The following is a 26,615-nucleotide window of genomic DNA, read 5'->3' as shown; positions in this document are numbered from 1 at the left end:
AAAAAAATGCCTATTGTTTTATATAAACAGTAATTTATACTTAGTACAGATAAACCTAGATGAGTTTGGATATGGGATTGTGTTTGATGACCCCACTACCACTTGCGTTAATATAACTTACATTACTGAGGGGGGTACCTTAGGGCAGGTCTACACTAAAACCAGGATCGATGCTCTGAGATCAAGCCACCGGCAGTGGATTTAGCGGGTCTAGTAAAGACCTGCCAAATCGACTGCAGATCACTCTCCAGTCAACCCCTGTACTCTACCCCACTGAGAAGAGTAAGGTAGGGTCCCCCCTATGGTAACTCAGCCTAAGGTATGTCAACTCCAGCTATGTTATTCACGTATCTGGAGTTGCATTGCATAGGTTGACTAACCACAGTACTGTAGACATAGCCTTATTCACACCCACAAGTGACCTAAGTTACACCGACCTAGGAGCTTCTCCCACTGACATAGCTACTGCCGCTCATGGGGGCTGGAGTAATTAAATCAATGGGAAAGCTCTCTCCCATTGCTTAGAGCATCTGTGCGAGCAGCAGCACAGGTGCAGCTGTGTGGCTATAAGCTCTGCGCTGTAGCCATAGCCTGAGTCCCACTGCTACCGACAGAAAAGGAAAGAGCTTCTGTGGCTGGCAAATCCCTTGACAATGTCATTTTCTCTTTTAAAAGTGACTACTAAGTAGTGCATAACAATGGAGTTAAAAACTTAGCAAGTAAGACTTTGAAGGATTTTTTAGTTATCCAAATTGTCCTTAATGACTGCAAACAGTAACACATTGCATCTTCTTCCCATGAGGCTTCTTTGCTGGTCAGCTGCAGACCGAGTTTCAGATACAGTACTAGCTTTATGGTGCTTTTCTCTGGCTACTGGTATTGTAAATAAATTTGCAACCTTTTTCACCAGTCAGGAAGCGAGGATTTATTCCGCCACTGAGACCATAGCACAGGGATCGACAACCTTCAACATGCGGCCCACCAGGGTAATGGGGCTGCAGGAAGTAGCATAGGCTGAGGGACGTGCTGGCTACCTCTTCTTGCAGCTCCCATTCGCCTGGAACAGAAATCGTGACCAGTGGGAGCCACGATCAGCTAAACAAACCGCCCCACCCCACATGGGGCTTACCCTGGTGTGCCGTGCGCCAAACATTGCTGATCCCTGCCATAGCATCTACTCATGGTTTCTAGCACATCAGAGATCAGACTGACTGTCATAAACAGATAGCTAAGGGTTAATGTTCTTTTACCTGTAAAGGGTTAACAAAGGGAACCAAACACCTGACCAGAGGACCAATTAGAAAACAAGATTTTTCAAATCTCAAGGGAGGGAAGTTGTTGGGTGGGTGTTCTTTGTCTCGGTTCGGTGACCCTCTCAGCTCTGAGAGTGATCTCTCTATCTCCAAGTTTTCTAATCTTCTGTTTCCAAGTTGTAAGTGCAAGGATAGTAAGACAATAGGTTTATATTGTTTTTTTGTATTTACATGTGTGTAGTTGCTGGAATGTTTTAAATTGTATTCTTTTTGGATAAGGCTGTTTAAGCAATTGATCCTGTATATTGTCATCTTGATACAGAGACCATTTTATGTCTTTTTCTTTCTTTTTATGTAAAGCTTTCTTTTTAAGACCTGTGGATTTTTTTTTAGTGGGGGCTCAAGGGGATTGAGTCTGCAGCTCACCAGGGAATTGGTGGGAGGAAGAAGACATGGGGGAAGAGAGAATCTCTTTGTGTTAGATTTACTAAGCCTGAATTTGCATAACCTCTGGGTGAGGGGAGAGAAATATTTGATTTCTCGGGGTGATGTTTCAAGGACTTGAAGCAGGGAATCTCCTAGAGTACCCAGGGTGGGGAAATCTGGGAGGAGGTAAAGAGGGGGAAGGGAAGTGGGTTATTTCCCTTTGTGGTGAGACTCAGGGTATCTGAGTCTTGGGGTCCCCAGGGAAGGTTTTGGGGAGACCACAGTGAGCCAGACACTGGAATCTTCTGGTTGGTGGCAGCGATATCAGATACAAGCTGGTAATTAAGTTTGGAGGTTTCATGCTAGCTTCTCATGTTCTGAACTCCAAGGTTCAGATCTGAGTAGGAAAGTTATGACACTGACGAAGCAACATTACTACATATTACTTTTACTTACACACACACTCACAGTAAATAAAACATACCCACTATGCTGCATATTCCCTTCATAATGGCCCACTGAGAGAGGAAGTCTAGCAGCTTATTGACTGCTTTAAGTTGCCTAAATGATGTGATCGCTCACACCTGGATATCAATTAAGCGTGTTTGCTGCAGTGAAACTACCTTGCAAACTTTTAGATGTAACCCAGGCAGAACTGATTTTGTTTTCAGATTATTATTGTCTATTACAGCTATGCCCCTATTCCATTCTGTTTCTTACAGTTGTCCCCATACTCCATTTTGTTTTTGTTTTCCTCCTGTGGCCGCCCTTCCCTGGCTATTAAGTTGTTAACCAGGGCCACTGCCCTTCTCAAAGGGATGGCCACTTGTGCTGCGTGCGAAGTGGGACCACTGCAGTGTTCAAAGGGTTAGTCTTGTTATCACCTTGTTGAACCTGGGCTTGGTGTAGGGCAGGCAATGTCCAGAGCTGCAAGACCTATTGTGTTTTTAAGATCCTGGGCATGAGTCATAGGCCTCATGTGCTTTAGAGTCACCTATTGCACAGGACTCTGCCCAAGCACGTCTCTGCGCTCACCTGCAGTTTTTCCCTGTGCCTCCTCCCCTGTGACAGAGGGAGCCTATCAGGATCACTGGCGGGAAACTGCCTACGTTTGCCTTTAAAAACAGACATTTTTGAAACAAACATCAGAAAGGTTCCTGCATTGCTGCCTGGTCTGATCAGCCAGGAAATTTAGGGGGTCCTTTCTCCACTCTCGTTTTATTTTTGAGCATACCCCCAGTTTTTAAACCCTCCCCCACGAAGAACGAATTGCTGCCTGAGAGATCTCCTGATTATCAAGACCGTACCGAGCCCTCCTTGCTTCTTCTGATGTTACTGCTGCTTCTGCCTTTGCTGCTGCATTGGGGATTGGTAAGAATCCCTCTGTAAAACTTTCCATACTTTTATTTTATTACTTTAGCTGCTGGCTCTGTTTCCCTAGCACACAGACTCAAGCTAAACCTTGGTCTGTGTCTTAAAACCTCTCAAATTCCGCGGCGCTTTGCTGCTAAAAATAAGCTTGTGCCGCTGCTAAGCTCTGCTCCCTGCTTTCAGCTGTAGCCACTGCTGCAGCCACCATCCCTTGGCTTCCTTGGGGGCTGTATCCTGGGCACATACCACTCTGTGACTTCCCCATAGCATAAGGTGCACCGTAGGTTTTGCTTTTTAGTTTAATAAGTCATAGTTTGCTAAGATTGTAGAGCTTGTAAGTTTCACCTGCCTTGTTATAGTTTGCTGTTTTGTTGCTCTGTATAGTTGCTTGTTATAATTTGCTTAGAATTGTGATATTTGTTGTTTTGCCTAGTCGTTGATTAAGATAGATTTTAAAAAGCCATTGCCTGGTTGTATTCTGTACCTGTTTTATTACTTTGTATAAGCTGCTTGTAATTTATAATAGTTTAATTAAGTTAGAGGATAGATAAGGTTTTTACTGCTTGAATTAGTCTTCCCGCTGTCCCAATCTCTCCCTGAACTTTCCCATGTCTGTTTTTCCCCCGTTCCAATCTCCCCTTCTGTGTACTTCTTCGTGTCTCCCTGTGGTAACCCCTTGCTGTCCCCTCCCGTGTAACTTCCCAAACCCTTTGCCGCTTCTTTCCTCTTTTTTTTGGGGTGTCCCTCTAGCCCTTCTTTACACCTCTCTGCTGCTTCTCCCTGTATCCCCTGTGTTCGTGCCCCCACTCCTCCGCTGCCCCTCCCCTACTGAAGATCACCATCACACTGCTCCCTTTGTCTTCACCCCGCTGCTCCGCAACTTCCCTGAAGTGCTCTCTGCTGCTGCAACCTGCTTCTTCCCTCAGCCGTCTCCCCCATTCTCCATGTGCCTTCCCATCGCTTACACGTTCAGCGCCCTCCCCTCTTGCTGCTCCCAGACTCCCCTTAAGTGCGCTCCAGCTGCTCTTGTCTCCGGTACCTCCAGCCCGCAGGTTCCTGAAGACTGCTGCTCTGGGCTTCACCCCACAGGGCTTCAGAGTCTCTCGCTGCTTGCAGCTGCACTCTCCTCTCGTTAGTTACCACTAATCACTCACTCCCCTCCCGCTTCTTGACCCAGCTTTTAGGTACACTCTTGCTATCACAGCCTCACAAATTAAGTCAGTAATTTTCTACATTGCATAATTTTACTTATCACCCATATTGTATTATTGCACTGTGACTCACATTTTACTTGTGGTTATAACACCCCATTAGTTGCCTCCATTTTTCTAATATACTTTGTATACCATTTTTATATAGAAGCTACCATTTTATTTTGCATTCCACACTGTATCTAGAGTTGTTCCTATATAAAGTTGAGTTGCTTATTGACTGTACTGTAACCCATTGTGCTGAACCCCTCTTACTGTATCCCACTGTTAAAACTCCCTACACTGTTCAGTAAGACCCCCCCTTATCATTGTCTATTGTAAACACCTTATACACCCCATCCCATCGCATTTCATTGTTAAATTCCCACCACTTCCTTTTTCCTTTAATAAAGAAATTAATTGGCACCCCACCTGTGTGGTAATTGCTCCCCAAGATCCCATATACCTGCAGGCAGGGACAATTATGAAAGAGAAAATCAATTTTAAAACCACCCAAAAAAAATAAAGGGCCAATTTCTGCTTTGGGAAGGTAGGGATCATTTCCATGTTATGCAATGAGTGCAGCAACCTCCATATCCGAAGGCACAATTTGGCCTCAAACTAATGACATAAATGAAACTAAATTCAACCTTGACACGAGCAGATCAAACTCCCATTGAAATCAGTGCAAGTGTGCAAATTTACACATGGACTGAATTTGTGGCCCATAGTATCAGGCAATAGCCCAAACAAAATTAAACCGAAGTAACCATGTTACAAACAAATGCACAGAAAAACCCTCTTTACAAACAGTTCCTTAACCTCTTTCCTATTTATGACACTTTTTTATTATTTAGTTACAGGAGAACTAAAGTTACTTTTATTTAGAAATTTAGTTACATAAGAAGATGGTCTAATATATTTTGTGTGTGGAAATTAATTTGGCACCAATCCTACTGCCATGGTTTAGGAGTACATTTTCTGTCATACCCCTCTTTGCTTATTTCCTGTGTCTCCATCATTTCCTCATCATCTAGTTAACTATCATTAGTGACTTCTTCATAATCTAAAATGTAGGACACCATGCCCTAAAGATCTGGCACACATTTCAGGGCATTACCTGGAAGCCATCTCCTGTGCTCTGTAAACATTTGCTATGAATTTTTTAGCATTCCTATACATCTTCCAGCCATGTCACATTTCATTGTATACACAAATTCAGCCATGACAGAACTCCGCTCACTTCAGTGGAGTTGTATCTGCATATTCCATGGCTGCATATGACCCTTCATCTTTTGCCTGTCACTTTTACAGTAGACATACATCAGTAAGATGCAACAGATGTGGCCATGGGCTTGGTCTGTTCTTCTGCAGAAGGAGGAAGCAGCACAAGACATTGTCGTCTGTCAGGCTGCTGGAGGAGAGGAGCTTGCAGCCACCTTAGTAGGGAAAGGAGAAGGCTACTCCTTGCAGCACCCAAGTGCCATAGAGGAAGAAAAACACTTCCCTCCCTCCTTGTAAGCAACTGCCCTCTAGACAGGAGATTCTTCCCTGACAATGACAGGACCTGGTTAAAGAGTGAAGACTTTGAGCCAAGGAGTTTCCCCAGTGGGGAGATGAGAGGGTACACAGGAACAACATGTCATCATCAAGGGACAAAAGAACATATTTCTTAGCTTCAGTGCTGCACACAAAATTGCCCAACCTGGGGATTCTGTAAGTGGTATTTGCTGGTGTCTAGCTTTGGCCATCTCTGTTCGAAGTCAGCATGACACATGCATATTTTGAAATTAAATCAATTACTCTAGAAGGCAGCCTGAATCTGCATCACCAATTCCTCTCTCAGTGAGAAAATGACCCACTGCAAACACCCCAAATCTACTAGCATTTTGAAAAGGGCCCTATGGCAGAGCGGCAACTCACTAGTGTGGCACCTCCTGCTGGTCGTCTTGGGAATTAGCTCTTTCCAGCCAGAGCGCCCTCCGCAGGCCGGTGTCTCGCCTGCCGCTGGCCCGTGTCCCTCTCAAACCCCAGTGCTCTTCTATATCAAGGTTATGCCCCCAACAATAACCCACAATCTGTGTCTTTCCACCCAGGGGACCCCCCAACCTTCTATCCCCACCTTGCCTCAGTGGCTACTGCCAGTCATCATCTAGCCCCTGCTCCCCGGGGCTGACTGCAGTCTGTAAACCACTCATTATGGGCAAAGGGGTTAGGACCTGGTGCCTGTGCCTATCTCTGGGCTGTCTCTCTGCAGCCCCAGTACCTTTTTGGCCCTTTTTAGCAAGGGCTGCAGCCTGGGGTTTTCCTGGCTGGAGCTGCCCAGCTCCCTCTGCCCTTCCCCAGCACTGCTCCACCTCAGGTACCCTTCTCAGCTCCCAGGCAGCCAGATCCTTCTCTCTCAAGAAGCTAGAGAGAGAGTCTGCTTTCCCCATCAGCCTACTTTTTCTCAGCTGCAGCCCTCTCCAGGGCTGCTTTAACCCCTTCAGGGCCAGAGCAGAGTGACCACCCTGCTACAGGCCCCCAATATGATAAATACCTGGAGAATTAAACTGTGCTTTTGCCAAAAAAAAAAAAAAGCTTTAATTAAATTTGTAGTTTTCAATCAGAATCAGTTTTAAAAAAACTCTTTTAAAAAGATCAGCATCAGAAGCTGCAGTTCAAACAAAAGAAGGAAGTCAGCATCTAGAAGCCACTTAAATCATGCTCATAAGGAAAATGCATATTACATATTTAGAGCATGGGCATTTATACATGTGCAGCAGGGAACTCAAGACTTTATCACATGTAACATTGTATGCAGTTACACCTTTCAAGTGCAGCCTGTGAAATGTAAGGCTTAATATCAGCAGCTAAGTGAACAGCAACTTGTCCTTAAGCAGATATGTTAAATCAATGGTCTAGTTTTGGATGGTTGGATTTATTTGCCAACCAATATTGACTGGCCAAGTCTACAGCAGTTGGTTTACTGCAGACATCTCAAATATGTACAAGCATTATGAGAATCCAGAATATTTGGCAAACACCTTGATAATCTGGTTTATAGCATCACAGACAGACAATCTGCATATTCATGCTATGGAAATATTTTGTGTTGCTACACATCTCCTGTCTCTCTATCCTGGAGCCAAAATGGGAACATGCATGCTCTCAGTTACTCACAGCATATAGGGAAAACTAACAGTCATATAAAAGTCATTCTTTAGTCTGATGTTGTGAATTGGCTGAATATTTTGCAGCACAGCTTCCAGGAGCCGAAAAAGGTAACTAAACACTTGCCATCTTTGGCCAAGTCCCTCCACCTATTAGTGATCAGAAAAAAATATATACATCAAAACTTCAAGGATTTTGAAAGGTTCGGATTCTTATCTAACTCTTTTTGTTTTATATTTCTTAGTCTTCCTTTCCCCCTCCCATCTGATACAACTGCCCATGACCTGAACTTCTAAACACTAACACACACAGACACTAGTTCCAATATCTCCTTAAAAATAGGAAGCATCTAATTCATCTTTCTTACTTTGTTACGTTGATATTACCCAACAGCAATGATGTCAGAGCAACAAATGGAATGATGTGGTGAAAGTAAAGATTGAATGTTTGATCTTCATCTTCTGGAATACTGTGAAATTTTATACACTAAAAATTACTCTCTCCCTCCCTCAAATTTTTCATCATTTCTACACAATGCTGCTCTGGATTTCCAACCATGTCGAACTCTCATTGACTGATTATTATACTTGATTTTAAAAGGGATGAAGGAATTCAACTCATTCTAATCGATGATTGGAGAAAAGAGCAGTCTCAATGCAAGATCAACAAAACTCCCATTTATAAATTGAGGAACAGAAAGCTGTGCAATTAACAACAGCTACTTCCTAGGCTACCCTAGAAGGAATTTAGAATCCTGTTAGATAGCCTTCTTTCTTTAAACACTGCCTGCTATCCCTGAATACCCCTATGGCACAGTGGGATTAGCTGATGCCTGGAACTCTATTTTATACATTCCCAGGCCTTCTCAGTGAATCCAGCCCTAGGTATATAGTGCTAGAGAGCAGCTGTGTGAAATAGACTCAAATAGGCTTTTTTTGACCCTGACCTGCATTTGGAATTGTGTGGTTGCTAACCATCCTCTGAAGATTTTGGTGAACTTTCTTGTTCAGTCCACATCATAGAATCATAGAAGATTAGGGTTGGAAGAAGCCTCAGGATGTCATTTAGTGCAACTCCCTACTCAAAGCAGGACCAACCCTAACTAATTCATAGATATATAGGGAGACAACACTGCATATAGATAGAGACATTCTAAGACTGCCATTTGTAAATTTCAAATTCAAGCTGCTCTTGTTGGACAAAAATAAGTAACAAATCATATTTTCCAATATAGCCAGTGGTCCCCCTTCCAGCTGTGGAAAATATGCACTAGCCTATCAAACACTGAAACAATATTTGATCATACCCCTTTTTCTGCTTCAGAATTTGTTTGCGTAGGTTCCTTGGTCTTAACACATAACATTAATGAGTCCCTTGTACAATGTACATGGAAAGACTGACATATCTCCCCATTTGAGTGACAATATGTAAATATATTTACATCAAGTTAAAAACATATCTGCACAGAAATATGATCAGTTCAAAGTCAAAAGTCCTCAAAGGTTCAGTTACATCTCATACATGTGATGGCTCAGCAAAAAACTTTTTTTCACAAAACAATAGATGTATTTGTACATATTTACAGCAGGCTTAAGAATACTACTTCTGGTTCATCTCTGTTTATGCACAGGTTTACCTTCTTTATAGCACATTGGGCAAAATAACCCAGCTCTTAAAAATTTATGTCTTTGTATCCTGGCCATTTTCTTGTATAATAGAAGGAGGCACAAGAGGAATTAGTTCTTGTGACATGATCATAACAGAAATATAAAAAAGTCAAATGAGTCCCTTTTATTGTAATTCATGGGTCAAATTGTTCAGAGGAGCTGAGCACATGCAAACAACACTTATCTGTGTGATTTGTAACTGCTCAACACTTTTAAGGGTTTGATCCCATAAAATTAATATTGTAGGGGTTGTATGTTTTTTAAATTACATCATGCTCTGACACAAGGCACACTCAAAATATTCAAAAGCAACCTCTGAAATATCTTGGTGAACACACCACAGAGGGCCCCACAGAAGACAAAGAACAAGACATCATTGTTTCATCTGTTCTGAATTATTTTTCTTTTTTCTTTAAGAACTCTCGATATGAGAATCTCCTCAACAGCTAATCTCTCTGAGCAGACGCCACTTTGTTATCCTCTGTGGTAGTTCCGTGCTTCTGGGTAACTCGTTGCTGAACAATCAAGGCAAATTCTTGGCTCAGGATAGAAAGAAGAAAGATTATTCTGTAACTGGAATATTTTGTCTCATTTATTCTTGAAGATGTGCCACATTACACTCCATCAGCCAGGGGTTATTGTTTTATGAAATCAAGCTGCAGCTGGCATTGCATGTTATAAAACCAGAAGTGCTGTCATTTGCAGGCTGGCTTGCAATTTACCAAGACCTTAGTTCCAATGAACTTTCTATTTCAGTGGTGTAACCTCCTCATGCTCAGCTAATTATCTTGAATGTTGTAATTCAAAGGGGATGATCTGTCACGTCAACCTCTGATTCATGCCATGATACCTGAGTGCCATACTTAGAGATACCATACTTCAAAAGTAATTTACAAACTTCTCTCAACAGGTTTCTTTTATGTAATGACCCAGAGTTTTTAAGATAACAACATCTAGCTATGAGATGGCAGCACTAAATCAAGTAGCTTGACCTCTAAAGGTAATTGTACCTTCAAAAGATTGTAGGCATAAAATCAAAAGACACCACTTCTGACCAAGCTCTCTATCTGTGCTAATACAGAAACCGACAGTCCTGAATGTCATATGGTTGCTCCATAAAACTTTCTTGACTTTAAACTTTAAACACAGAAAGCTAAAAATCATATGCCAAATCCAGATGTTCCTATTCACTGAATTCAATCACAGAATGTCAGAAGTGCACACAGAATGTCAGAAGTGCACAATCACCAACAGTGCAGCAAGAATTTGGTTAGGCAAGAATTTGGGAGTGCCCCATTGAAAGCACAATCTGGTCCTTCAGTGCCCCTGCTCCAATGGTTTCCAGTATTCCCTTTAGCACAGAGACTCTGTTGGGACCCCACCTGTGATGTGGCATTCCATAGGCTTTATGAAAATATGCTGAATCCTCCCAGACTCTTGTTTAAAACAGTATAATGTAATACAGTACATTCTGTTGTTTATAATATAAGCCAGTTTATGTAATTTCTAAGGGGGGGGGGCAGAAGCTGTCCTTATCTTCCTCCACATTGAAGGAGGCAGCAAACTTTATAAAACTTTGGGTTTGTACCTGGGAGGGGAGGGGAACATCTGGGTGCTATAGTATAGTATGTCCTTTAAGATGAGTCCTCCCAGGGATGATCTGAGTGTCTGTATCTTCTGCAGCTGGGGGCGGCCCTGCCTGTGTGCTTTGCTGGAGAAGGCTTAAGAGCTTGGCTCAGCAAGACAGCATTCAAACAGACTGGCAGAAAAAGGTGGGTTCAGTGGTATCTTCAGTACCTCAGGTGTCATCCCAGGGGTCCCAAACCATCACAATGGCGTGATCAAGCAGAATAGTGTGCACAACTTATTGCCCTGAAACACTAGCGGTGATTTTAAGTGAGTTTTAAGTGTAGTGGCTAAAGAGCAGACAAAGTGGGTACGGGTTTGTTAATTTCCATTTGCTTATTTCAGGAAAAGAAAATGGGGACAGAAAAGCATCAAAATTAGTGAAAGTGAAGCTACAAGAAAGTTGGAGCTCAGCAGGTTTCCAGGCCGAGGAAAGGAAGAAAGAACATGAGATACAGTTGGAACTGAAATGAATGGAAAATGATGACCAGAAAGCAGCCCATGAGAGCGCTATGGAGATCCAGAAGCAAGCCCTGGAGTTGAAAGACAAAGAAATTGAGAAGCAAGCCATGGAATTGAAAGACAAAGAAATTAAGCATGTACTGACTGTAATGGAGTGGAAGAGACAGAACCCCCCCACCAGGGGGCACCAGCTCTCCAAAAATCCACAAGTAGGGGCTGTTGTGCACCCCATATAGTGAAAGGGGGGACGTTGCTGAATATTTCATCACCTTTGAGAGACTGTGTATGCTCTGCGCAATTCCTGATGATCAAAAGATGACCACTTTGGTTGCAAAATTGACTGGGAGAGCTCTAGACGTATTCAATAAGATGCCACTTGGTGATGCTTCCAATTATGGTAAATTTAAGCATTTGGTTTTGAAATGGTTTCAGATTACACCTGAAATTTACAGAGTAAAATATAGAAACCTCAAGAGGAGGGCTGAGTTAAGTAATATAGCTTATGTGAACCAAATAAGAGATTTACTGGATAAATGGGTGAGGGGAAAAGGTATTACAAGCTTTGAAGGAATGTGTGATCTGGTTGCTCAGAAACAGTTCCTGACTATGTCTAATGATGATGTAAACAGTGTTTATGGGATAAAAAGGTAAAAACAGTAGAACTTGTTTCTTATGCTGATGAATTCGAGCAATCCCAAGCACCTAGTAAGGGTAAATCACAGACAGAGGGGTTTAAGCTTGATGGAAAGCAAGGTCCCCATTTTATCCCTAGGAAGGAGGGTGGATGGAAGGCTAGGCATTCACCTCTCCAAGTTCACTCCTCCAGTCCTTGTTCCAAATCTCCTGTAGAAACAGAGGAACCCAGAAGGTGCTATCGTAATTCCACTGAGCACCTGATGAATAAATGCCCTATTTTGAGTGGAAATGTGCAGCAGGTAACCCGAGGAAATACTGCTATCCAGAGCACAGAGGCACCTCAGGGAGTTGCCATTTATCACACAGGATTTGTAAAGATTGCCATTGCACAGTTAGGCAATAAACACATGAAGGCTGTAAGAGTGAATGGCAAGGAACTCCTTGCATGGAAAGACACTGGTGCAGAAATTTGTGGTCAGGAGAGACCTGATTCAGAAGACAGACAGACTGCCAGGGCAGATGGGCACAGCTTTTGTTAGAGGGTGACAAAGTCCTTGTGCCTTTCGCTAAGGTGCACATGGAAACTGAGGATTTGCAAGCTGAGTTGACTGTGGCGGCTGTCCCACAGAATCCTGCACAAATTATTTTGTGTAATGTCTTTTTTCATGTGGCTAGGCCTGTCCCTGGGTCTGGCAGCAGTGAGGAGAAACCTTGTGCTGAAGCCCCAGTGGGAAGGAGCAAAGCTAGAGTAACTGCTGAGGAAACAGGAGGGTGTCTCTTTAATTCCTCTCCAGGAGTCAAAGCAATGTGCCACAAGGAGTAGGGGTGGATAAAGCCAGCTCCTGTCCCATGGTCATCCCCTCAGGGAGTGGGATGTTTTGCCTGATAGGGAGTCTGTTCAGATTGCTGGCTGCCAGGAAGTTGCAGCTAAGCAAGGGATAAATCCTGCTCTAGGGTGCACAGGGAAAAGTGTCTTGGAGGGGGGCCTTCAGGAGAAAGTTAAGTTGGGGTCTGAGAGACCTCTGCAGAGGATGAGGATTCCATGGGCTCTGTGACTGGGGGCCAGCCAAATTCAAAGAGAGAGAAGGATACAGGGGTCACCAGGGAAGGATCTGTCATGGCTGAGATCTGTGAGCCTACAGCTGAACAGGGGACAGGTTACCCTGATGGGGCCCAATGAAAGAAGTTAAGAAGGAATGTGGAGGAGTACAGGAGTGTCTCTTAACTTATTACAGGGAAAGGTTTGCCCCAGAAAAAGTTGCTGGTTCTGCCTCTGTAATCCCAGGCTCCTCACCTGTGGCTCAAGTTTTAAAGGGGAACTGTGTATCTGACCTCCCAGAGGGGAGCAGCCACACAGCTGACCTCTTGGGGACAGAGAGAGGGGTGACAGAGGGTATCCCCATCCAGGACCCATGTTTGAAAAAAAATGTTTTTCCTGCTGTACTTGGGGAAATTAACTCTCTCTCTTTAAGGCAGGGAATGGATTCTTCCAAGCAGTCTGGTTTCTGTGAACATGCTGTTGAACCACCAGAGGAAGAGGCAATGACAGCCACTTCCCAGGCAGGTAAACCCCACCCCACAGCTGAACCTCGGGCTTGGTCTACACTACGCGTTTAAACCGATTTTAGCAGCGTTAAACCAATTTAACGCTGTACCCATCCACACTACGAGGCACTCTACATCAATATAAAGGGCTCTTTAAACCTGTTTCTGTACTCCTCCCCGACGAGAGGAGTAGCGCTAAAATCGGTATTACCATATCGGATTAGGATTAGTGTGGCCGCAAATTGACGGTATTGGCCTCCGGGTGGTATCTCACAGTGCACCACTGTGACCGCTCTGGACAGCAATCTGAACTCAGATGCAGTGGCCAGGTAAACAGGAAAAGCCCCACGAAATTTTGATTTTCATTTCCTGTTTGCCCAGCATGGAGCTCTGATCAGCACGGGTGGCAATGCAGTCCCGGATCCAAAAAGAGCTCCAGCATGGACCGTACGGGAGATACTGGATCTGATCACTGTATGGGAAAACAAATCTGTTCTATCAGAGCTCCATTACAGAAGACGAAATGCAAAGCATTTGAAAAAAAATCTACAGGCTTCACAGTGCTGCGTGACAAGCGTAACGAGAAGCCAGAGACTCAAATGGACGCTCATGGAGGGAGGGAGGGGGAACTGAGGACTCCAGCTATCCCACAGTCCCCAGCAGTCTCCAAAAAGTATTTGCATCCTTGGCTGAGCTCCCAATGCCTGTAGGTTCAAATACATTGTCCGGCGTGGTTCAGGGAATAGCTCATCTATTTACTCCCTCCCCTCACCATGTGAAAGAAAAGGGAAAGAAATAGTTTCTTGACTTCTTTCAATATCACCCTATGTCTACTGAATGCTGCTGTTAGACGCGATGCTGCAGCAGTGAAGAGCAGTATCCACTCCTCTCCCCTCCCTGGTAGCAGATGGTACAATATGACTGACATCCGTCGTCACCATCAGCCCGTGAATGCTCCTGGCTTGCCTCAGGTGAGGTCGGCCAGGGGTGCCTGGGTAAAAATAGGAATGATTCCTGGTCATTCCCAGTAGATGGGACAGAACGGTTGGTAACCATCCTCATCATAGCAACTGGGGGCTGAGCTCCATCAGCCCCCTCCCTTTCCTGTTAAGAAAAGATTCTGTACTGCCTGGATGATCATAGCTGCGGGATGCTGGGCTCCTCTCCTCCGCACCGCTTAATGTCCTGCCTGGACTGTCATAGCACCGGGAGGCTGCCTCCCCCTCATTTTATCTCACTAACAAGTCACTGTTTCTTATTCCTGCATTCTTTATAACTTCATGACACAAATGGGGGGCGGGGACACTGCCACGGTAGCCCAGGAAGGTTGGGGGAGAAGGGAAGCAATGGGTAGGGTTGTTGCAGGGGCGCCCCCCGTGAATGGCATGTAGCTCAACATTTCTGCCGGATCTGACATGGAGCAGCTGTGCTCTCTGATACACTGGTTCTCTAATACACTTGCCCCATATTCTAGGCAGGACTGACTATTACTTAAAAAAACCATAAAGGAGGGATTGGCTCGGGGAGTCATTCCCAGTTTTGCCTTTGCGCCCCTGGCTGATCTCAGCCAGGGGCACCCATGATAGCAGCAGACAGTACAGAAGGACAGATAACCGTCATGTCATTGCCAATTTACACCGGCAGCAGACGGTACAGAATGACTGGTAACCATCTCTGCTATCATGCAAAAGCAAATGAATGCTGCTGTGTAGCGCTGGAGTATCACCTCTGTCTGCGGCATCCAGTACACATAGGGTGACTGTAAAAAAAAAAAAAAAAAAAAGCTGAACAGGCTCCATGGTTGCCGTGCTATGGTGTCTGCCAGGGCAATCCAGGGAAAAAGGGCGCGAAATGATTGTCTGCCATTGCTTTCCGGGAGGAAGGAATGACTGACGATATTTACCCAGAACTACCTGCGACAATGATTTTTGCCCCATCAGCCACTGGGCTCTCAACCCAGAATTCTAAGGGGCAGGGGAGACTGCGGGAACTATGGGATAGCTACGGAATAGCTACCCACAGTGCAACGCTCCAGAAATCAACGCTAGCCTCGGGCCATGGACATACACGGCCGAATTAATGTGCTTAGTGTGGCCGCATGCACTCGACTTTATATAATCTGTTTTATAAAACCAGTTTATGTAAAATCGGAATAATCTTGTGGTGTAGAGGTACCCTATGACACTGATGATGGAGATGATCAACACAAATGGATCACAAGAGGGGGGAGGATTCTTCGCATGGGCTTAACCCTGAAGAGGAAATGCAACTCCACAGGGGGTGGGCCAGTAACATACAAGGTCTCCTTACACCCTTTCGTTGCCAAAACCCTAAAGACATCCCTAAAGCAAGAACCTTTACTCAGAGGATGAGAAATACCGTAAATGCTAAACAAAGTGAACTGTTTAAACAGAAGGTGTGGTATGATAATCATACTTGGAAGCACCTCCCTGTCATAAATTTGCTGTCTCTTCCTACAAACTCCGTGGGTTAAAACAGAGAATTGGATACTGGTGGTAAATACTTTAACAATACATAACATGAATAATTTTTGGAAAAACCTTTGGTACAGACTGGGAATAAGTCCTATAGAAAGTCCTATAAGACTTCTCAGCTAATACCTGTAAACAAGCTTAGCACAGAGAAAGCATAACCAATCTAGATTACTGTGTGGAAAGGGAAACTGAGGCACATCACCTCATGGCATTAGTAGCTAAATGCCAAGACACCTACACTTTAACATATATTGATATCTGCATTATGTTAGCAATGCTATACACCAAAATGTTTTCAGGCAATCTGGTAACAGAAACCCAGAACTTTACAAAAGCACCAACTGATGATATTGCAGTGTTTGCTAACACTTGGAGGTTTCATAACCAAAGCCAAAAAGGGATTTTAGGCATACTGCCTCTGCAGTGGTCAATGACTAACCCTCTCGCAGTAATCTCCAAGGGGAGGTGTGTTGTGGCATTCTTATGCTTTATGAAAATATGGTTCTGATATGAATATGCCATAACTGAAATATACATTATGCAAGATGATTCATATATGGTATCATTGGAAAGGTTATGATTTACTTAATAGGATTATCCCATTTGTATGCATGCATCAGTTTTGTATCTGAAGTTAGGAATATTGACCTGTGTATCTGTATTTCATATTTGCTGCTTTGGGTCACTCCCACTGCTGACACTTCAGTGACTACAATGGAAAAGCCAGACAGGGCTAATGGCCCATCAGCAAGTACAATGGACTGTGAAAAGGCTCGGCCTTCCCATGGACATTCCTAATCAACACCTTAGTCTGGTGTACTTTTCCACAGAAGGGTAGGGAATCAAACAAAGATTCCTGCCTAATGGAAATTCTATACAAGGTGAGGGAGGAAAACAATGATTGTCTTCATCTTGCTTCACCTCTGCTGCCCACCCCAAAGAAATAATTGAAAAGACCTGGAAACAAAAGGAATGTAACTGAAAGGATGGAGGAAGAACTGTTGGACCCAGGCTAGAAAAGACACCTCTGGCCCATGAAGGACTCTACCTGAACCAATATCTAGGGAGAGGAATTATTATTTGTAACCAGTTTCTTTAGTGAATCTAGATTAGTTTGTGCGCTTTGTAGAATTTTCTTAGTAATGTGCTTTGCTCTGCTTGCCACCTCTTTATCCACTTAAAATATCCCTTTTTGTAGTTAATAAAAGTCTTGTTTATAATATAACCCAATTTATGTAATTTCTAACTGGGGGTGGGGGATGGGAACTGGTTCATACCTTCCTCCACATCAAGGGAGGAGGCGAACTTCATATAATTTGGGGTTTGTACCCCAATGGGGGATGAACATCTGGGTGCTATAGTAAGTCCCTTAAGCTGAGTCCTCCCAAAGCTTATCTCAGTGTCTGTATCTTCTGCAGCTGGGGGTGGCCCTGCCTGTGTGCTTTGTTGGAGGAGGCTTAAGAGTCTGGCTCAGCAAGATGGGATTCAAGACGGCCCAGACTGGCAGAAAAAGGTGGGCTCAATGGTATCTTCAGCACCTCAGGTGACATCCCAGGGATCCCAAACCATCACACCATCCTTGAACAGTCAAGGCCTTTTCCAGGTTTCTCTCCTAAGTGAAGGCTCCTGGTGTGATAATGTCCCCTAGGAGTGGTAGGGAAGCTTGGGCCTACCCTCTCCACCATGCTGCAGTCCAGGGCCCAAAGGTCTGCAGCTACAATTGACACCTTGGGGTGGTAAACCACTGCCCACCCCTGGACCATTTCCTGCTCCAGTCCCCTTTTGCTTCCCACAGTAACTCATTCTAATCAAGTCTCTGGCCTACAATCTCAGACACCTGCCTTTCCTCTGTGGGTTTGCACAGGCCTGTGTTACCAAGTCCTACGCAATGAGCTCTGCACAGTATTTGCTTTTCAGAGCTCAGGGTAGCCCTCTGCTCCCTTCCACCGCCTCCCTCTGAACTGCTCTCCTCCCCTTTTTTAAAGCCCTGTCTGCAGTTTGTGCAGGCTTTTCAGGGGGGGGCCACCTGGGCCCAGAGTGGTTCCTTAACACCTTGCTCTCCAGTGTGGTTTATATACCCCATCACAGAGAAACTGAGGGCTTGGTTACACTTGAGAGTTACAGTACAATAAAGAAGCCCCAGGTGCACTAGCTCACTCCCCGTCCACACTAGCAAGGCACGTAGAGCGCTCTGACTCTGTGGCTACAGTGCTGCTGGTACTCCACCTCGGCAAGAGGAATAACGTTTGCTGCATCTTGGCTGCAATGCCCGGGTGTCAGAGTGAAAAAGGTGTTGCGTTACTGTGCTCTGATTGGCCTCCAGAAACATCCAATAATCCCCTTAAGTTAAGTGGCCACTCTTGCCATTGTTTTGATCTCCTGTAGGAATGCAGAAATGCCCTTTCAAAGCTCCGTTTCTGACAGCTGGCATGCAAGCCATTACTGCGGAATGCTGTGTGAGAGATAGAGAGAGAGAGATGGGAAGGGGGATGTCTGCTGCTGTCTGAACTTACAAGACAGCATGCTGACATGCCCTCAGCCCCTCAAAAACCCATTCTCTCTCTCCCCACATAGACACAACACATTCCCTGTCACACTCCACCCCACCCATCCCATTTTAAAAGTATGTTGCAGTCACTTGCATGCTAGGATAGCTGCCCATTATCACTCAGAGGTATGAAAAAATTAAGTTGCAGTGCTGTAAAAACAACAAGGAGTCCGGTGGCACCTTAAAGACTAAAGTATTTATTGATTTGGGCATAATCTTTTGTGGTTAAAAAAAACTTAATTCTTCAGATGCATGGAGAAGGAGTGCATCTGAAGAAGTGGGGTTTTTTTTACCCACTGAAGCTTATGCCCAAATCAATAAATATTTTAGTCTTTAAGATGCCACCAGACTCCTTGTTTTTGTGGATACAGACTAACACTGCTACCTCCTGATACTTGACACCATGCAAAGTGCTGTACAGTGGCAGTGTAGACAAGGCCTGTGTTTCAAATAGGTAAATGGGAGATCAGTTGCATGAAGGGACACGGGGCCTTTTATTTCAAGGTTTCCAGTTCAAACCCAGCCCCGGTAGAGAGAGAAAACTGTTACATAGGTCACCAAACAGCCAATATATGTGAAATGAGTTGGATGCTCCTTTTCCTAACCTCTGAGTTTCATAAACCCCAGCAATGATGGAATGGAAAGACCCAAAATGGGATAGCATTTAACCAGATAAATCTGTTTGCCTCAGATGCCAGTTGGCAGGAGGATGGAGAAAAAACACCCAGCATCCCTTGAATATTTAGTGGCTATAGATTCTATGTATGGTATTACACTACACTGAGTTTTTGACTATTACCCAGGGTTTCTTCAGCCTGCAAAACCCATCAGTATAAAAAAAAATTAACTAACTCTGTATCTTAAAAGAGAGACACAGACAAGATTTAAAATTAACTCAGTCTGGAAATTCACATTAAATTATCTGCAATGTTAATGTGTTGCTATGCAACCAGCCAACACAATGAACACTCCTGATGGATACAACCTTTTTTCTCAAAACAATAGGCTTATTTAACTGCACTCAATTTAAAATATATATTTAATTATGCCCTCTTCATAGAGTTGATGGTCTTCAGAAATTTGCTACCTGGACATTATTGTTGCACATATCTGGGTGGAGTGGATGGCTTTATGACTAATTGAGCATGTATATTATTTTTAATTAATAGTCTTCAGGAATAATAAAATACAATACTTTAATTCCAAATGAGAGACTGTTACATTTACAAATGCAAGCCTATAGATAAATATAGCAATCAAAGCAGGTGAATTCAAAGACATAACAGATTTATAGTCGTGCACTGGCTACAGAAGATTTTTTGGGGGGGGGTTGGTTAAAACAGGCATAAAGCAGCATATAAAACCAAAAGCAGGAAGGGAAAGTCTCTTGATTCCAATGCAAACTACCACTGCAGGGTTCAAATATGAATTTTCCTACTCCATATATAACATAGCACAATTTGGGAGTCCCAGCATATTACTGGGAGGTTGTTACCTTCCCTGGAATATCAGGCATACCACTAGATCACTGTCAGAACCAGGTACCATATACAGACTCTAATCCTGAACTGTGCCAAGTTCCATAGACTGAAAGAGTCTGTCCCTGAAGAGCTAACTGCAGGTTAAGGGCTTTAATTAGTATTGGTTTGATCTGGTATAGCAAACCCTAGGTTCCTAAATACTTTACCAATTTCCTTTCTTCATTACACGTGTTCAATTTCAATGGGGGTTGCACTCATGTAACCAAGAAAATAAAAAATAAATAACTAAACTATATGGCAACATTTTGTCCTTTGATGCATGTGGTTCTAACAGTAAGCTCCAAGCTTATGGTTCCTTTTTTACAAGGATCCTAAACCCTGAGCTCTTGATTCTCTTGAAGTATGATCATCAATTCCTTGAAACATAGAGAATGCTTGGCTCCAGGACACAGCTTTAGTCTCCAATCCTGCAAACACTTATGCATACACTAAATTTTACTCATGTAAGTAGTTCCATTGAAGTCAAAGTCAATAAGTGCAGGCATAGGGCCTTAGAGAGGGAGCATTAAGGAATTATTTTAGGAGACGTCTCTACACTTTAGCTAACATCTTCATCTTAGAGACAGATGGGACTTGATTCCATTTTTCCTAGAGGGTGCTTTTTATGATCAAAATGTCCTTATAGTACAACAAACAGTAGTAAGCATTTTTTTAGATTTTAACCCATGTTTCTCAATTAAACTGTTGAGCATAGATATATTAACCTTGGCTTAAAATTTGTATGTTTAAGAAAAAATATTTAACATGGATCAAGTTTTCACAATTAAGGCATCTGAGCTTACATTGAACATTAATCATATTTTCTTCCTAAAACTATGAAAGAAAATTTCCTCCCCTTGCTGACCCAACAATATATTATGCAGAATATATTGTGAGTTCATCTGGTAACTCTAATTTCATGAGGCCCTTTTCAGCAGAAATACATAGTCAGATATGTGGAGAACACAAGCCACAGGACAGCACGCATTTCAGCTGTGCATTGGTTCAACCAGTCCAGAAGAAATCAGTCCCGCAAACAGGCACAATAGAGCTGTAATTGGTATGTGTAGACCTGCCATGGTGATTGGATGAGGCAGGTTTAGGTTGCTGAATGAGCCAAACTGGCATCACTGCATGATGGTTTTCTCATTGGGCACTCCCCAACCCAGAAAAAAGGAAGAGTTACTAAAAATAAAATAGATTTACACACTCATCTCAATTGAACAAAGTGTTCACAGAGTAAAATCCATATACACACCTGACTCCATCCTGTGCAGAGCCTAAATAATGGCTTTGTGTGTGGAATGCCAAAGGTATTGCTGCCTTTCTCCAATATTTTCCTCCCTTTTTCTGCTTCCATAGAAGCCCTCCAATTCTGAACTTCTTTTCTCTCTTGCCCAGTTCCCTCCCCACATTCTCTCCTTTCTTCTTCTCTTTCTGATTTTCTTTTTGTCCTAATGATTCTCCTTCTCCTCACACTTATGGCAGTGCCTCCGTGTTTCTCCTGCAGAAGTACAGAACAAGCAGTCTGGGTGGGCATCCTGTAACTCTCTCATGAGCACCCCTTTGGCAGAGTGTGTGTGCCTGCACACTCACTCTCTCTCTGTTGTGTGTCTCCAACTGAGTCTCACAGAATCTGTGTGCGTGATAAAAGAAAAGCAACTCCCATTCCAGGGTACAAATCCAACAGGTGTCTCTCTCTCAGTGCCCTCTGTAATGTCTCCCTTAAGTTGTCCCTGCTCCAGGATAGAGTAGTGGCCCAGGGCTCCCTTCCTGGTGACAATGTCTTCACCCTGTTAGGGCCTTTCTGACTGCAGCTGGGCCACTGCAGTTCAGTTCCCACTCTGGGGTGCCTCAATGTCCAGGCTACTTCCCCCAGTGGCTAATAAAGAGTAGGGGGATCCAGGCCCACTGACTACTCTGGGTCCCAGCCCGGGACCCTGTAGATAGCAGCTGTACGCTATATCCCTTTATCTAAGTCACAACACTGTTCTAATTCCCTGGGACACTTCCCCCATGGCCCTGCGCAGTCTTCACTCTTATCTCAGGGCCTTGCCCTGATGCAGTCCCAGCAACCAGCTTAGGGCTCCTCCTCACTCTACCTGGCTACTGGCAGCACTGCCTCAGCCAAGAGTCTGCACTTCCCTCAGTCAGCCACACACCATCCACACTCTACCAACTCTAGCAAGGAACTGGAACTTATTCTGGCTCTGCAGCTTTTCTTATACAGACCTGCTGTGTCCTGATTGGCTGTGTGGGACACAGCCATTCTAGGCAGCTTGGAGGATCCTCTCCACTGCCCTTTTCTGGGGCGGGGTGTCGCAAGGCCATGAAGCCTCCGGCAGGGGGCTTCAGAGATTCTGATATACCCTGCCACCCAGCCACTCAGGCCTGGTCTATACCTAAACCTTAGGTCGACCTAGCTACATCTCTGAGGGGTGGGAAACATAGGTAAGCCAATGTAGACACTGCTAGGTCACTGGAAGAATTCTTCTGCCAACCCAGCTATCACTTCTCAAAGGGGCAGATTTATTACAGCAATGGAAAAATCCCTTCTGCTGTTGAAGCAAGTGTCTACAGTATACTGCTACAGCAGCAGAGCTTTAGTGCATGTAGCATAGACATACTCTCAGTTACTGAGCAAACAACTTACTTTAAAAAGAGTCACAGGATACTCCCCACTTCCTTGCTTCAGCTGCAGCCAGGTAGCTCTTCTATAGTAGGTGAGGGACTGTGATAGTTCTCAAACCCCCATGACTTCTCTCATTCAGTCTCTGCTTTCCTACTCTGCGTGTCCCCTTCCCTAATAGCACAGGAACCAATCAGAGACAGGGTATATACTCTTTGCTTGTTAATTTCGGTCAGAGTGGAACCATTGCTGCAAGAACAATCATGCCCCTCTCCTTCACCAAAGTGTGGTTCTAATCCCCCTAGTGGGTCTCCAGCTTCATAGCCTGTGAATCACTATAGAAGCCCTTCCCTGACTGCCCTCTGTGCACTAGCCTATCCAAGACTATTTCACAACCTTAACTCTCCACGCCCCAAAGTGTGCAGAATGCAGAGAGGCTCTGCTCAGCCACACTGTTGAAGCACACCACAGAGCTAATCTGGTGCTTTAAATGGTCCTTCTGGACTTGAGTGAATTTCCTCATGCTCCCACAATCCTATTCCCACTGAAGACAAAACTCACATTGATTCCAATGGGTGCAGCATTGGATCCTGAATCTCTGGTAATGAGGATTCCAGCCCACAAACGTGAGAAAAGATGGTAAGCAGACCTCAGAACGACAAGGGAAATTATCACCGAATCAATCAGAAAAAAAGAAAAACAAATTCAAATTGTCCTCATCCCCTGCAGACCTCCAATACTGGTATTTCACTATACCTATTTCTCTTCATTTCCTGAGGAGGAGTTTATTAGTACCAGACAATTTAATTGCCACTCAATAGAATTTTATCATCATATCCCCATTCAATTATAAATTATGCAAAATAACTAGGCAGTTTTTTTGGAGGTTTTCTGAACCTTCTGGGGGGAGCTGATACATTAACCCATTCACAAACTTTTTGCAGATTGTTAAAACCCTACTTTTGAAGGAAGAAGAGAGACCTTTAAAAAAAAACCCAACAACAACAACCACCACCTTTGATATAGAACAACAAAAATTTAGGCCATGATTGTGCCATGCCCCTGTACAGGAGCCTCTCCCGTCTCTTCTCACTCCGCTTCACAGGTAAGTCATGTAGAGCCTTGAGCCATAAAAGACTACTGGGATGAAATCCTGTTCCAACTGAAGTCAATAAAAGAGCTCCTATTAACATCAGTGGAGCTAGGATTTCACCAGCTCTCAGAGCTAGACTCCCCAGAGTGGTAGGGATATAGTGGGGACATTCCTCCCAAGCATTTCTTCATTGTCCAGAGTTGACCACCATATCAGAAGATAAATGGCTGAGAAACTCACTTTACAGCCTCTCCCAAGATTGATTTACCATCCATGCATTCCCTATGTCCTGAGCACATTTTGCCTACCTGAGGCACATGCCTCACAGAGCTTCTTCTGGGTTGGTATGACTCCATAACAACCTGCCCACAATATGTTTCTTAAAGAAATATTTGAGCCTTCTGTGTGAGGTAACACACATTTCACTGCCCAGACTTTAATTTTCCAAATTATTTAACCTTCAAAGGTTAAAAACAATTTGACCACAGTTTTAAAATTATCCTAACTGGGGAGGCGGAAACTTTGTTAGTTTTATCTATTTTCTAAATGTTGGCAAGCAAGCTTTTTTTGGTGACATTCTCCAAACTGCTGTGCCTGGGAAGCTGAACCCATTATAGTACTTTCCCTTTGAAGTATGCCCACACTGGGGGTGGCATGCTGCCATGGCTCAGCAACATAATTTAAAGCGACAGTTCCTTTAGAAAGAAACAACAAAAGTGTCCCTTTGCTCATCTACTGCCAACTGTAGGATCCCACCCCAGTATCTCCTCTTCTCAGTTCACATACTCCTTATTAAAGGAGGAAGTAAATGCTTTGATTTTTTTCAAGCTTTTCTTTTGTTTGCGTAAAACGAAGAGCCAGATCATGAGTTTTCAGTAACACTTTGTACTATGTGTGTCAGGAGCTGTTACCTGGAGGTGCTGATTATTGTTACGGTATTCAAGACAAGTTGGCAACTGGTATTTCTTTGGAACAGCTACAGATAAAAATAGCCTGCCTTGCTTCTAGTTTTTTTTAAACCAGATTCTCTGAAGCAATATTTTTCAAAATGAAAGGAATTGTCAGGGCCTACAAATTACTCATAGATATGGAAGAAAAGGTAAGTACATTTCCAACGGCAGGTTACAGGATATAAAGATGTGAGAGATGACAATGGAAAAGCTCTGTATCAAAAAACAAACAAACAAAGACAGGAAACCATTAAAGTTATTGAAAGATATCTGAAATTATAACCCAAATAAGAGGTTAAAGGCAGCTGCTTGTATAACTAGCTCACTGGTAAGTTTAATAGCTCACATCTTAAAAGCTGACAGAGAACAACTTCTGATATGTAGTTATATTTATTAGAGCTAGTCATGAATTTTTCAACTAAACGTTTTGTTATTGGAAAATGCCAATTTGTCAAAACTGAAACTGCTCATGAGAAAGGGTCCATTTCACCAAGCTTCTGAGGTAAAAAAAAAAAGTGGGAAAAGAATTTTTTTTTTTTTTACATTTTCAAAATGAAAAAAAAAATTCAGTTCAAGACAACCTTTTGCTTTGAAAGTTAAGCTAATTACAGTAAAAAATAAAGGTCAAAATAAAAATGAAAGTTTGAAAATTACAAAACAAAACATTTAGATTGACACAAAGTGAAGATTTTTGGTTTTGTTTCTTTGGTTGTTGTTTAGTTGGTTTATTTGTTTGTTTTTTGTTTGTTTTTGGTGGGGCAAGTTCTTGGTTCACAATTTTTTTATTTTATTTTAGAGATTTTGACATTTTATCCCAATTCAAGACAGGAAACATTTTCAAAAATTGCAAAGCTTTTCCCAAGATGCAAAAAGCGTTTCAGCCTTAGTCTAATATTTGCCCTCTTCTGTAACATACATTAGATCTGTGTTGCAGTGAAATATAAAAGCTAAATATTTCATTATTATACATGTGTCTCTCCAAGAAAATGTGTTCACTGAATTCTAATAGGTTTTCAGGGGATTGACCAACAGACATGCTGGGACAAATTCATCCCTAAAATCAGTTGGTGCTCCTCTGTGTTCTGCTCAACATTTGATTACAAGTGTCCAGAATGAAGTGATTCTTTCCCCTGCCTTTAGTTACTTCCCACTCTTTAGATTTTACTAATCTATCTCTAGCTCTCAAAGTTACTTCTGAAGAACATTATCACCCCTGCCCTCCTTATAACTGAATAGTCACTTGGCCTGGGTAGAAGAGTGAGAATTACTGGCGATTAGGGCATTCACCTAGGACATAGGACATTCTAATTCAAGCCTTACTCCAATGACTGTTTAACACAGAAAGAGCTTCAACAGGAGAGAGACAGGCCCAAGAATATCCCATAGTGCAGTGGCTAGGATACCCTCCTTCGCATCTGCCATGCCCCGAATGAATGCTCTAACCAGTGGGCAAAAAGGTTAAAAAGGAAGCTGCCTTCTGGCCTTTAAATCCTGGGGCGGAAGGGGGTGCGGGAGGGGGAAATCAGCCAAAACTATTCAGCACATTTATAACAAATTCACCAATAAATTTGGGTTGACTGAAGTTGCATTTTTCAGCAAAAGCTATTAATCCAAAAAAATTTACCCTGCTCTAGTGTTTATGCTTTCACTATGGTAGTAAATTTCATTCCAGCCGGCAGCCTCTATTGCTATGCTGCAGATAAAACTGATAGCTTTACGGAAGTTTTAGTCAATCTTCTTGCTTCAATTCTGAGCTAAGTTTCAGACCACAGATAATGGAGGAAAGTATATTATGTATGTTTTTCTGCCCAGTCATGCAGTTTGGGGTCTTTTGTGCTGGCTTGGAAAGCTAAGGAGAATGACAGCTACTCAGGTAAAAAACATTTCCTGTTCTGTTTCCCTCATACTGAAGCTCTTCTGAAATATTTCAGGGAAAAGAAACATTTTTTCCTTAAATCACTTCAAGTCTTAGTTATTTCCATTTAAATCCAAGTTGTAATTGAAAGGAAGGTGTAACCACCTCTTCCTACAGTTTCCAAACAGCAAATAGG

This window comes from Gopherus evgoodei, chromosome 10, assembly GCF_007399415.2.
Source record: "Gopherus evgoodei ecotype Sinaloan lineage chromosome 10, rGopEvg1_v1.p, whole genome shotgun sequence".
In the NCBI taxonomy this organism is placed as follows: domain Eukaryota; kingdom Metazoa; phylum Chordata; order Testudines; family Testudinidae; genus Gopherus; species Gopherus evgoodei.
This window is presented reverse-complemented; position numbering follows the sequence as displayed.